This window comes from Delphinus delphis, chromosome 17 (assembly GCF_949987515.2).
Source record: "Delphinus delphis chromosome 17, mDelDel1.2, whole genome shotgun sequence".
Classification (NCBI taxonomy): Eukaryota; Metazoa; Chordata; class Mammalia; order Artiodactyla; family Delphinidae; genus Delphinus; species Delphinus delphis.
In genome coordinates, this window is record NC_082699.1 from 34,869,428 (window position 1) to 34,884,196 (window position 14,769).

Here is a 14,769-nt window from a genome sequence, read left to right on the forward strand (position 1 = left end):
ACTTCCCATAAGATGAATGGGTCACTAGAGCTAGTGCTACATTATAACCATCAAAATCTTCATGCTCTGCCCTCGAGAGCCATGTCACATCTAAACTAGATTGTGGCTTACATTTTCCCAAAGAATAATTCTAGATACAGAGCACAATTCAATGGGCAAACATGATCTAATTTACAGTATTTTAAACACAGAGTCCCATTTCAGAAATGAAACTATTTTCTACATTAAAGAAAATATCATTTAAATTACTTATTGTGACCATTAAGAACCTAAGATAATATGGGTTTTGCATAAGTATTATTATCTGAAAACTTTATAAAATTGAATGTGAATTTCATGAAGTCAAGAAGTAATTTTACTTACCTTGAAAAGAGCCAAAATATGTGAATCAAACTGAATAGTTGTTAATATGAAAGGAGAGTTAATACTTAAATATTAAATAGAATTTAATTCTCAGAGATTCTATCTCATTCATGTAATTAGCATCTCATTTAGCCAATTCTTATGTTCCGTGGCAGAAGGGCAAATTTAATGGGTATTTTTTTCCCGCTAAAACATATAATTAATATCTGAAATCTGTTGAGAGTTATTTTGAGTTCTCTATATTTTCACCTATGGAGAATTTGCTACAAGGAATCTCTGTACAAAATTACACAATAATTTTGTATGGGATAGTATTTTATACTCTCAAGAAGCATAAAAAAGAAGAAAATCCAAGATGAACACATTCACTGTTGTGGCCTCTCCCGTTGCAGAGCACAGGCTCCGGACGCGCAGGCTCAGCAGCCATGGCTCATGGGCCTAGCCGCTCCCCGGCATGTGGGATCTTCCCGGACCGGGGCACGAACCCGTGTCCCCTGCATCGGCAGGCGGACTCTCAACCACTGCACCGCCAGGGAAGCCCCAAAATGAACACATTTTCAACCTTGATTTATAATGGCGCAGGGGTCAAAAGAAAGATACATTTATTGTTATTATTTCTAGTGACAAGAATAAGTCTGTGTATCTGAAGTAAGGGATTGCACATGCAAATGTGCTCTGGGTCACAGACATTTCAGTGACTACTTTTTATTTGTTTTGTTTTGGTTTTGGTGTGTTAATATTGGGTAGATTGTCTATATACCTTCACAGTTATATGTATAATGATGACAATAAGCTGATCATATATACAACACTTTTGCCTGAAAGCATAAATGCTTTGCTGTAATTTTAATCACCACTTAAATGCAACAAGCCACAGTAATCATAATATGGTAGTTTTAAGTTTAGAAAAATAGTTTCTTTTTAACTGAGTAATGTTAAGATAATTATGTAATTTTCTTTCTCTGATTAATGTATATGTACATATATTTATAAAGTATAGTTTTAAAATTGAAAAACGGTAACAGCACTTTTAGAGTGGAACAAATATCAGAGGAAAAAATGGTAAATAGCTTTTTATTACAAAAGTAGACAGACAGGGCTTCCCTGGTGGCGCAGTGGTTGAAATTCCGCCTGCCGATGCAGGGAACACGGGTTCGTGCCCCAGTCCGGGAGGATCCCACATGCCGCGGAGCGGCTAGGCCCGTGAGCCATGGCCGCTGAGCCTGCGCGTCCAGAGCCTGTGCTCCGCAACTGGAGAGGCCACAACAGTGAGAGGCCTGCGTACCGCAAAAAAAAAAAAAAAGTAGACAGACAATATTTAAATGATTAACATAATCTATATAAATTATTACTATGTTTCACTTATATACACTCAGAAATCATTTCGATAAACATAATAGCTTTGATTATTTGCAACCCATTGAGTTAATGTGGATTTCTGGTTCCATAAAGAATGCTTACAGTTTTAAAACACTATATTAGGTGATATTTTCAGGGTAATTGATTTCTTTCCCCTTCATTTCTAAATATCTGTGTCTGTATGTCTAAAATAAATTCCCCCTTTTAAGAAATAAATTTCATTTTTTTGTAGATGCCTCAGATATTTTAGAACTTGGGAAATAACACCGAGTAAAATGTTAATACACCTTACTGTTGTAGCATTTTATTAAATTAGGTATTGATAATCATGATTTCAGAGCTTTTGGACACAGTCAAAAAGAAAAAAATATTTAAAAAATTATAAATATAGAAATAACTTGGTTATTATTTGTATTAGAGATAATAATACCAATTTTTATTTGTTGCTCTGGTGCTTAGCACTGTAGGACATAGGCGATAAAGTGAAGCATTGAAATAATTATGATGCCAGAACACTTGGTGATGATTTTTAATTGTGAGCAGATGAATTTTTGATGTTACAATAATGCTTATCTGTTATTTGAAAATAACCAGGAAATAAATGTTTGAGTCATGGCTCTGACCTTTACTAGTTCTATGACCTTGGGCAAATTAACGTCTCAGTGCTTGGTTTGCTCATATATACAATGGAGATAATGGCAGCACTTACTTCGTAGCGTTGTGTAAGAATTAGTAAATTAAAACAGAAAAATACTTAGAACCTTGCCTGAGTAATAGGCATTCAATGTTAGTTATTTTAGTTGTTTTTCATGAAAGTGTATATTTCCCTGCTGTGTTACATATGTTGGATGTTTGTGTGTTTGTTTTTTAAGCTTTGGCGGTTTAACAAAATAATATCACCATCATCTTCATTTATATTTTCTTCATTACTAGATTGAATTCTTTTCAAATTATTTACAGTCTGCGTGAATCTCCAGAGAATTATTCTGAGTGAAATAGAGCCATTACAAAAAGATTACATATTATATGGCTTCATTTATATAACTTTTTTTTTAAACTTTTTAAACTTTTTAATTTGTTTCAAAGTTAAACCCAAGACACACTGACTTCACAGGAAATCCAATGAGAAATGTTTTTCTAGGCTGAACACCTGTTTCCCCTTAGTCTCCCCACAAAAAAACATTGCATATTAATTACTTTCATTTTACAATCACTGCTAAATAAACATTTTTAATATAATAATAAGTCAGTAAGGGAACTGAACCAGATTCAGGATTGAAATAATGCAGTTTTCCATGAAGATATCAAAGCCATATTTTTCACCTCAACTTCCAACATTTCACGTAGGTTAAGGACGTCCCTCAAGCACCTCTAAGCCCTCCTTCCCCCAGCTTCTAACTCATGGCATTCTGCATGGCAGGTCTCCTGAGAGTCTAGGGCATAAGAGTTTTGGGGGGTTCAGAAAGCGGGCTGTGGACCCCCTGCCTGAGGCTTTGGTTTGAGCCCTGGATCCGGCCTTACTTGTGTTTCCCCACAAGGATGGCGTCTCAGTCTTTCCTGAAGTTGGGCACCATGAAGAATGCTATGAGTTATATAACATTTTTGAAACACTGCAGGGATCAAACACTGTATGTTTGATCCCTGGTCAGGAAAGATGATCTCACATGGCGTGTGGCACGGCCAAAAAAAGGAAATGACAAAATTATAGTAATGAAGACCAGATTAATGGTTGCCAGGATTAAGTAGGGGGTGGGGACAGGAGAGAAGTGGGTGTTGCTATGAAAAAGGAAAATGAGGGATCCTTGTGGTGATAGAACTGTAGTATATCTTGACTGTAGCAATAGTTGTGATATCCCCAGTTTTGATACTGTACTATACTTATGCAAGATGCTACCACTGGGAGATACTGGGTAAAATTTCTGTGGTATCTATTATTTTCTTATATATATAAAAAAAAGCCCCAAAACTCCCTACACAGAAAACCCCAGGACCAGATGGCTTCACTGGCAAACGTCACCATTTTTTTCCCCTGAGACATGTCTTTAGTTGTAAACAAATCTGTTCTTACTTGCCTATTTTCATTTTCTTTTTAAAATTATTATTGCTAATTAATACTGTTTGTAATTCTTTTAAAGAATTTAAATTAGATTTATTTAAACTAAAATAACAAAACAAAAACAATTCACCCACCCATGGCCTCTTGCAACCACCAGTCTGTTCTCTGTATCTATGAGCATTCTTTTTTAAGATTCCACATATAAGAGAGATCATATGGTATTTGTCTTTCCCTGCCTGACTTATTTCACTTAGCATAATGCTGTCAAGATCCATCCATGTTGCTGCAAATGGCAACGTTGCATTATTTTTATGACTGAATAATATTCCATTGTAGATATATACCACAATTTCTTTACCTAGTCATCATCAATGGACACTTAGGCTCTTTCCATATCTTGGCTATAGTAAATAATGCTGCAGTGAACATGGACATGTATATATCTTTTTAAGGTAGTGATTTTTTTCCCCTTTGGATAAATACCCAGAAGTGGAATTGCAAGATCATATGCTAGTTTGGTTTTTAATTACTTGAGGGACCTCCATATCATTTCTCATAGTGGTTTCACCAGTTTACATTCCCACCACAGTACACAAGAGTTCCCTTTTCTTCACATCCTTGCCAACACTTGTTATTTCTTATTTTTTTGATAATAGCCATTCTGAAATGTGTGAGGTGGCATCTCATTGTGGTTTTGATTTGCAGTTCCTTGATGATTAATGATGACAAGTATCTTTCATGTACCTTTTGGCCATCTGTATGTCTTTTTTGGAAAAATGTCTATTCAGGTGTTCTTCCCATTTTTTAAATTGGATTGTTTTTTGCTGTTGAGTTGTGTGAGTTCTTTGTATATTTTGGATATTAGCCCCTTATCAGATATATGATTTGCAATTATTTTCTCCCATTCAGTAGTTTTACGTTTCATTTTGTTGATATTTTCCTTTGCTGTGCAGAAACCTTTTAGTTTGGTGTATTCCCAATTGTTTATTTTTGCTTTTTTGCTTTACTTTTGGTGTCAGATACAAAAAAATCATTGCCAAGACCCATGTCAAGGAGCTTACTGACTATGTTTTCTTCTAGGAGTTTTATTGTTTCAGGGCACATGTTCAAGCCTTTAATCCATTTTGAGTTAATATTTGTGTATTGTGTAAGATAGCTGTCCAGTTTCATTCTTTTGCATGTGGCTGTCCAATTTTCCCAACACTATCTATTGAAGAGACTTCTCCTTTCCCAATGTGTATTCTTGGTTCTTTTGTTGTAAAGGCTCTATAGTCTGTTCCACTGATCTATGTGTCTGTTTTTATTCCAAAAATTATATTGTTTTAATTACTATAACTTCAAAATATAGTTTGAAATCTGAAAGTGTGATGCTTTCAGCTTTATTCTTTCTCAAAATTGTTTTGGCTCTTTGAGGTTTTTGTGGTTCCATATAAGTTTTAGGATTGTTTGTTCTCTTTCTATGAAAAATACCACTGGAATTTTGATAAGAATTACACTGAATCTGTATATTGTTTTGGATAGTATGGATATTTTAACAAAACTAATTTCTCTAGCCTATGAACATGGAATATCTTTGCATTTATTTGTGTCTTCTTCAATTTCTTTCATTAATGTCTTTTAGTTTTTAATATACAGGTCTTTCACCTCCTTGATTAACTTTGCTCCTAGGTATTTTGTTCTTTTTGATGCAATTGTAAATGGGATTATTAATTTCTCTTTATGATAGCTCATACACTAATAAGCATACACAGCATATTTTTGTATATTGATTTTGTATCCTGAAACTTTACTGAATTTCTTTATTAGTTCTAATAGTGTTTTGATGGAGTCTTTAGGGTTTTCTGTATATAATATCATGTCATCTGCAAGTTTTTTCTTACTTTCCAATTTGAATTCCTTTTATTTCTTTTTCTTGCCTAATTCCTCTGGCTAGGACTTTCAATGCTATGTTAAATAAAAGTGGTGAGAGTGGACATCTTGTCTTGTTCCTAATCTTAGAGGAAAAGCTTTCAGCTTTTATTATATTGAGGTATGCTTCCTCTATACATGCTTTGTTGAGAGTTTTTATCATACATGGGTGTTGAATTTTGTCAAATTCTTTTTCTGCATCTATTGAGATGATCATATCATTTTTATCCTTCACTTTACTAATGGTGTAAAGTGGTGTATCACACTGATTGATTTGCAGCTGTTGAACTATTCTTGCATCTGGGGAATAATCCCATTTGATCATGGTGTATGATCCACTTAATGTGTTGTTAAATTTGATTTGCTGATATTTTGTTGAGAATTTTTGCATCTATATTCATTAGGAATGACTTGTAATTTTCTCTTTGTGTGTGTGTGTGTGTGTGTATGGCAAACTTGTCTGGTTTTGGCATCAGGTTATACTGGCCTTGTAAAATGTGTTTGGAAGAATTACCCACTATTCTATTTTTTGGAAGAGTTTGAGGAGAATTGGTATTAATTCTTCTTTGAATATTTGGTGAAATTTCACCAGGAAGCCATACGGTTCTTGACTTTTGTTTGTTGGGAAGTTTTTGATTACTGATTCAATCTCCTTGTTAGTTACTGGTCAGTTTAGATTTTCTATTTCATCATAATTTGGTTTTGGTAGGTTGTATGTTTCTAGGGATTTATCCATTTTTTTCTAGGTTGTCCAGTTTTTTGGCATATAATTGTTCATATTGGTCTCATGATCCTCTGTACTTCTGTGGTATCAGTTGTAATATCTCCTTTTTCAATTTTGATTTTTATTTATTTGAATCTTTTCTTTTGTTGTTGTTGACTCTAGCTAAATGTTTGTCAATTTTGTTAACTTTTTTCCAAGAACCATCTCTTAGTTTGACTGGTCTTTACTATTGTCTTTTTAGTCTCTTTCATTTATTTCTGCACTAATCTCTGTTATTTTCTTCCTTCTAACTTTGGGCTTTGTTTGTTCTTCTTTTTCTACTTCCTTAAGCTGTAAAGTTAAGTTGTTTGAGATTTTCCTTGTTTCTTGAGGTAGGTGTTTATCTCTATGAACATCCCTCTTCAATCTGCTTTTACTGCATCCCATAAATTTTTGTATGTTACACTTCCACTTTCATTTGTCTCAAAGTATTTTTTGATTTCTCTTTTGACTTCTTCTTTGACCTATTTGTTATTCCATAGCATGTTTATTCTCCAGTTTTCTTTGTGTAATTAATTTCTCATTTCTACCATTGGTTAGAAAAAATGCTTGATATGATTTCAATCCCCTTATATTTATTAAGACTTGTTTAGTGGCCTAACACACAATGTATCTTAGGAAATGTTCTGTGTACACTTGAGAAGAAGGTGTATCCATTGCTTTTGGATGGTACCTTTTGTAAATATCTGTTAAGCCCAACTGGTCCAACTGGTCTAACTGGTCTAACATTTAAGGCAGATGGTTCCTTATTGATTTTTTTTTTTTTTTTTTGTCTCAGTGATCTATCATTTGGCATAGTGGGGTATTAAAGTCTCCTACTATTATTGTATTGCTGTCTATTTCTCCCTTTGGGTGTGTTAATATTTATATATTGAGATGCTCCTATGTTGGGTGCATAAATATTTTAAATGTTATATCCTCTGGTTGGATTAGCCCCTTTATCATGCCCCTTTTTGTCTATTATTATTTTTGTCTCTTAGTCTTTGTTCTAAAGTCTATTTTGTCTGATATAAGTATAAATACTCCAGCTTTCTTTCGGTTTCCATTTGCAATGAATATCTTTTTCCATCCCTTCACTTTCAGTTTGTGTATATCCTTACAGCTAAAGAGTGTCTCTTGTAGGCAGCATGTAGATAGGTCTTGTTTTTTTAATCTATTCAGCCACCCTATGTCTTCTGATTGGAGAATTTAATCCATTTATATTTAAAGTAATTATTGATAGGTATGTGCTTATTGCTATTTTGTTAATTGTTTTCTTGCTGTTTTTGTAGTTCCTCTCTGTTCCTTTCTTCCTCTCTTGCTCTCTTCCTTTGTGATTTAATGAGTTTCTGTAGTGGTATGCTTATATTCCTGTGTCTTTACCTTTTGTGTACTTCCTGTAGGCTTTTAATTTGTGGTTACCATGAGGCTTACATATAACAACTTATATCTATATCAGTCTTTTATAGATATCTATAAAACTCTAAGAAAAATAAAATGAAAATAAATTGGGAAAAATACTTCCTATACAAATATCAAAGGGTTAATCAATTAATCAAAAAATTACCCCATTTTTATGAAATATCAAAATTTCTAAGGTATTGATAAAAGACTTAAGAAAATAAACATTGAATTACTGAAAGTAAAGAAAGAAACTAATTTCTAAACCTTAATGGCTGTACTTGTTACACTGAGCTCTACAATATCCCTCAGTGAATTTATGAAAGTATTCAGAAAGTTTCTATTAAATTCACAAAAAAATTAAATGTTCTTGTTTTCAATAATGCAGAAAAGGAAAGAGCCTCAGGTATAGTATAATTATGAGTATTAAATTATATTCCCTAGCATTTATATCACGTATGAGAAGTGAAAAGTTATTTACAGTCAACATTTTTGGGGGGGCCACATCACGCGGCTTGCGGGATCTTAGTTCCCTGACCAGGGATTGAACCCAGGTCCTCAGCAGTAAAAGTGTGGAGTCCTAACCACTGGACCACCAGGGAATTCCCTAGAGTCAACATTTTTGAATATTTATTAAATACAGTGAAGTAAGCAAGTCATATTCCATCTACACAAGGTCATATTAATTTTAGTATTCAGTAAGTCAACAAATGTTTGTAATGTATCTACTTGATATCAAGCACTATTCTAGGTGTTGGCAATACAGTGATGAACAAAACAGGGAATAAGACAAGTGCCTCTGAGAGAATGAGGGTGTTGAAATAAAATAATTAAATATACATTAGTACCTATGACTAAGACTCCATGAAACATCTGGTTTCTGTATTTCTGCTTCAGCTGAGCCCTAATCAGTGTCCCTGGTCTATTCTAGGAAAGGGAAGAAAAGCAGTTGTGTACAGGCTAGTGATAAGGAAGAGAGACTTTCTCCAGCTGGCCCCTTCTTTTACTCTGTGCAATGGCAAATACCATTCAAATAACTCAATATGCTACTACTACTGATTTTACTATTAAAATTTTGGAGGGTTAGAGCCAAGAACTCTAGCTATGCTTGTTCATAAACATGAGAAGGACAGAAAACATGAACTGAGGGAAATGTCAGGGCCAAACTCCATTTAGTGAAGTCTTTCACAGGTGAATGGCAGAGCTGAGATAGAACTCTTTCTATTAAATTTACAGATCAAGTAAGATTCTTCAAGTCTTTCAACATCAGCATTCTAAATATCTCTCTTAATACAATTTTGTAAGGGTGTACAAAGTACATACCCTATGGACACTGGACCAGATATCTTCCTTGGAGTCACTATGAATATCTGTGACATCTTCCTAGAAATCCCCCTGCCAAAATGTCATCAGGATCATCCATTTTATCCTGCTTCTAGGAAGAATTGTTTTTTTGTTTGTTTGTTTTGGTTTTTTTTTTTTTGTGGTACGCAGGCCTGTCACTGTTGTGGCCTCTCTCGTTGTGGAGCACAGGCTCCGGACGCGCAGGCTCAGCGGCCATGGCTCACGGGCCTAGCCGCTCCGCGGCATGTGGGATCTTCCCGGACCGGGGCATGAACCCGCGTCCCCTGCATCGGCAGATGGACTCTCAACCACTGCGCCACCAGGGAAGCCCGGAAGAACTGTTTTAATGGTTACTTAGTTTTGTTTTTCTTTCCCATTCACCAGTTACTGGGGTACCCAGAAAGCCCACGACTTATCTTTAAAAATAAAAATGCCAGCTATTTTTATTGAATTTGTGTAATAGCAAATGTAAAATATATAAAATCAATCCACATATGTTTTGTATCTTTCAGAGACAGAGTTAAAATTTTGTGAAAGAATACTTAAGTAGTCTCAAGCTAATTGTATTTCTTAAGAAAGCTCTCATTTACAATCCCCTTTGATGATTATACTGATAGTGAATTGAAAGTGAGAGTAGTTTTCTCTCTCTTATATATGTAATAAGGCAAATAGTTACCTGTTTGTTAATGCTAGGAAGCTTCTAAATGAGCCCCAGGAGAAACAATAATTCCCAAGTTCTTATAAGGAATGAGCGTATTACTGCATGTGCAAATTTAAAACCAGATTTAGAGCTCATCTGTTTTCAGCTACTATTGCAATGGAGGATAATGCTGGAAGGAAGGAATGGTCAGTCCACATAGCCTGAGGAGCTATGTGGAGAGAGGGAGCTATGTGGATAGAGAGAGCTATGTGGAGAGAGAGAGGAGCTGACAAACCTAGCACTCTGGCATGCCTTCCTCTTGGATAAATATGCAGATCCTATCTACTTTGCATTTTAGAAGTATGGGACAGATGAGCAATTATTTAAATAGATTCCATCAGAATTGGTCTACTTAGCTGCTTTCCTCCTTTAACTGATATGTAAATGTTGGAGATCATCCAGGTTTAATTTATGGACTTTCTTTCTTCAATGTCTACTCTTTCTCTGCAGGTGATCTCATTCATCTCAATGGCTTTTATATGCTAATAACTCCTAAATTTACATCTCTGCCCCAAACTTCTACTCTAAGTTGTAGACCCATATAACCAATTGCCTACTAATACTAGGATTCTTAATTATAACATGTCTAAAACAGAACTCATGAATTTCTTCTCAAACCTGTTAACCCCTCCATCTTATTTGCTACACTGAATGGCTAGCCTCCACTCAGTTGCTAAAGCCAGAAACAAAAATCTATTTTTAATAACCTCTTTTGGAATTCCCTGGTGGTCCAGTGGTTAGGACTCTATGCTTTCACTGCCGTGGGACTGGGTTCAGTCCCTGGTTGGGGAACTAAGATCTCACAAGCTGCCTGGTGTGGTCAAAAAAAAAAAAAAAAAAACACCACCAACAACAAAAAGTCTTTTTTTAACCCCCCCATACCCAATTTATTAATGAGTCACTAATTCTATCACTTAAATCTACCTTGAATCTATTGTTGCTTTTGCCAAATCTGCTGGCCCAGTCTTTCTCATCTGGGCACCTGTGAAAGTCTGGAGACTTTACTTCTTGGCCTCTTCTAATCCATACTCCACATACCACCAGATTTACTTTTTGAAAAATGAGAATTCCAAATTTACAGGAAATTTTCAGGTATAGGGCAAAGACAAAGGTCTTCCTGAACTCAGTTTCAGATATGATGATGCATTCATAGTCCCTAAATTCTTCAGTGAGTATCTCCTCTCCTGCCATCAAGACGTTTTTACCATCTAATACAAAGAACCAGTTCAAGTTTTCCGATTATCTTATTATTATTATTATTTTTTGCGGTACGCGGGCCTCTCACTGCTGTGGCCTCTCCTGTTGTGGAGCACAGGCTCCGGGTGCGCAGGCTCAGCGGCCATGGCTCACGGGCCCAGCCACTCCGTGGCATGTGGGATCCTCCCAGACCGGGGCACGAACCCGTGTCCCCTGCATTGGCATGTGGACTCTCAACCACTGCACCACCAGGGAAGTTCCGATTATCTTGATAATGACTTTGTGACTAAGAGATTCAATCCAGGATCACATGTCACATTCTAGTTATATTGTCTCTAGACTTTTTTAACCTGGAACAGTTTTTCAGTCTTTTATTTTCATACTTTTGAGGATTACAGGTCAATTATTTTGTACAAGATGCCTCAGTGTGGGTTTGTCTAATAAAGAGATTCAGATTATGCATTTTTGGCATAAATATCACAGAAGTGATGTTTTTTCCCCCCTCATTGCCTCATATTGGATTGTCTTCCAAGAAAAAGATGCCAAGTTGAATTAAACACAAAAGAGACTTATTGGGAGAAATGCCTGTGAAGAATAAAGGGGAAGAAGCAGGAATTGGCAGAGAGAGGGTCTTTAGACCAATATTTGGGACAAACACCTGAGAAAGGTGAGAAGGAGGTAAGAACTCACACTCTAGTGCAGTTCTGAGAAAACCTCAAGACAGACTGATGGGGTGTCCCCAAGAAAATGTTTCCTGTTAGAGGAATCCCACATCAGGCAGGAATGGACAGGCTTAAATATCCCCACCATGCTCAGTGATTGGCTGGGAATAGACTAGGAGAAGTGGACCTCAGCATTCATAGGGATAGTGGCTGGAAGTGTCAGCAGCTTTTCTCTCCAAGGTATGTTCTCTCAGCAGGGCATTTCCATGGCCACCATATATGTGGTATACAATTTTGATGATACCATTTCTGGTGATATGCACTTGGTTAAAGGTGGTACCAGCCAGATTTCTCCACCACAAGTCTGGTAGTTGCTGAATGGTGATTTTTTATGTCCACAATATCTTCTAGATTTATTAGTTGGCATTCTGCTATAAAGTAGAGCTTTCTCTTTTCCCATTTCTTTACTAATTTTTTTCAGTGTTGACTCATATACTCCTATTTCATTAATGGGCTATGACTTGTTTTTATCTTTATTTATGCTGGTGCTCAAATTGTTCCAGAATTGGCCAGCAGGAGTCCTTTCAGGCCAGCTTCTGGTTTTTTTGTTTTGTTTGTTTTCTTGCTTTGAGGTGTCCTATCATTCTTCGAGCACTTCCTTCTCTTCACCACAAAAAAACACCTCCAGGACCACATTGTCCTGCTCTGTTCACAAAAAGAGCAAGACCAAAGGAGGGACAAAGTGGGGTGGGAACAAGGCCGGGTTATGGTCAGGCTGGGTGAGAAAGTGTCTGAGAAGGAAGAACACAGCTGCCCTTGCCTGGTGAAAAAAAAAAAAAAGCTAGGATTAGCCATTTGTCCCAGCTAGGATTAACCATTTGTCCAAGGAGCACTGGTTCCTTTTAGCAGAGAATGGCATTTTGAAACCAAGATCTGGGTACTAGGTGTTCTCATTATTATTGGAGTGCCATTGCTCCCAGACCATCTCAGTGAACAGAGATAGAAAAAAAAAATCTATATGCATATACAACATATGTGTACACATACATACTTCTATATAAATATATATTTACATATCTCTATTTCTGTTTAGAAAATCAAGACTGAAATTCTAATCCAATGCCAAAAAGTTCATTCTAACATTCCTGCTTTCCATATTGTAGCTCCTTCCTATCACAGTGAGAAACATGACTTCCATTATACACAGTGTGTTTATTTATTCCTCATGTATAAAACCAATCTCATGACCTCATTAGGTCACCACTAGACTTTGTGCTCCTTCCTTGAGCAACCCCAGGCTTTCCTCTGGGACACTGTTGCACTCCATCTCAAAATATTTTATAAACACCAGGTCTTTGAAACAAGTTATTATCATCATTGGAATAAACAGTCCGATCAAGAAGTGAAAGAGTGGCATGGACTTATATATACTACCGATGTAAAATAGATAGCTAGTGGGAAGCAGCCACATAGCACAGAGAGATCAGCTCAGTTCTTTGTGACCACCTAGAGGGGTGTGCTAGGGAGGGTGGGAGGGAGACACAAGAGGGGGAAGGTATGGGGATATATGTATATGTATAGCTGATTCACTTTGTTATAAAGCAGAAATGAACACACCATTGTAAAGCAATTATGCTCCAATAAAGATGTTAAAAAAAGGAATCTGTACCTTTAAAACAAACAAACAAACAAAAAACCAAAATTGAATTTAGTGAAATAGTATATAAACTTAAGGAAGAAATACAAAATACGAGGGGAAAATAACAGAGAAAGAAAATGACAGATAAGCTGAGAAACATTAAAGATATTTATTTAATCCTTTAACAGTTAATTATATAGCACCTACCATGTGGCAGGTGCTGTTTTAAGAGCAGGACATGCACCAGTGAAAAGAAAAGATACAGACACAAATTTTTGAATAATAGAAGTGCTAAGTAAAGAATTCACACACACAAAACCCCCCAGAATCACTAATAAGGGGTACAACTGTGAACTGAAGATGCTTTTCAATATATTAAGAAATATGATTTGAGTTGGGGAGGAAGTAAAGAAGAAAACCAACAAACAGAAACCAAGATCAAACATGTCCTGGGAAAATTTTCAATGTCATTCAAGGATGAATCACTGACTTTAACTATAAAGCTATAAAACTTTTAGAAAAAATAACACAGAAGAAATGATTGATACATCCAACATCCTGGATGTGTATCTCCAGAGAATTATACTGGTGAAAAAAGCCAGTCCCCAAAGTTTACATCCTTTATGATTCCATTTTCATAACATTCTTGAAATGACAAAATTATAGAAATGAAGAACAGATTATTGGTTACCAGGGATAAAGGAGGAGGTGGGAGGAGGGAAATGAATGTGGCTATAAAAGAACAACATGCTGTGGCTATAAAAGGAAAGAAATTTCCTTTCTTGTGATGGAAATGTTCAGTTTCTTGACTATATCAGTGTCAAAATCCTGGTTGTGATATTGAGCTTTAGTTTTGCAAGATGTTACCATTGGGGGAAATTGGTAAAGAGTACACAAGATCTCTTATTTCTTACAACTGCATGTGAATTGAATTTACAATTATCTCAAAATAAAAAGTTGAATTAAAAACTGAAAGTATGTAGTCAAAGATTAGTCTGTTTAATAGAGCTATCATCTGTGTATAAAAGTACCTAAAAACATTTTTAGACCTGCAATATTTATTACCCCAGTATATGTTTCCTGTAAAGATCTCTAGAAAACTCAAGACAACCTGTGGACAGGGATAAAGAGGTCCCAACAGAGGCAGTTCAATATTTAGAATAAGTATTATGTAGTTTAGAGATGAGTAAAAAACGTTACTATAACTAAAAATTGATGTAATTACTGACAGAACAAGAGTAATTATGAATACTCTAGAAAGGTAAGGGATGTAATATTACTACTTATTATGACTACTGAAACATTAGTTAAAACTAACAACAAAAAGACTTTCCCATTTAACTAATGATGAAGAATGAGGGAACAGAAAACATCACTAAAGAGCATAAAATTATTTTT

General features: G+C 35.6%; 1 non-coding gene across 1 annotated transcript; it reads right to left on the reverse strand.

The window, feature by feature from the left end:
• Positions 1–8,358: 8,358 nt before the first annotated feature.
• TRNAK-UUU (transfer RNA lysine (anticodon UUU)) lies at positions 8,359–8,431 on the reverse strand. The gene has a single exon. It is a non-coding gene; the product is annotated as a tRNA-Lys (tRNA).
• Between the last annotated feature and the right edge of the window lie 6,338 nt (positions 8,432–14,769).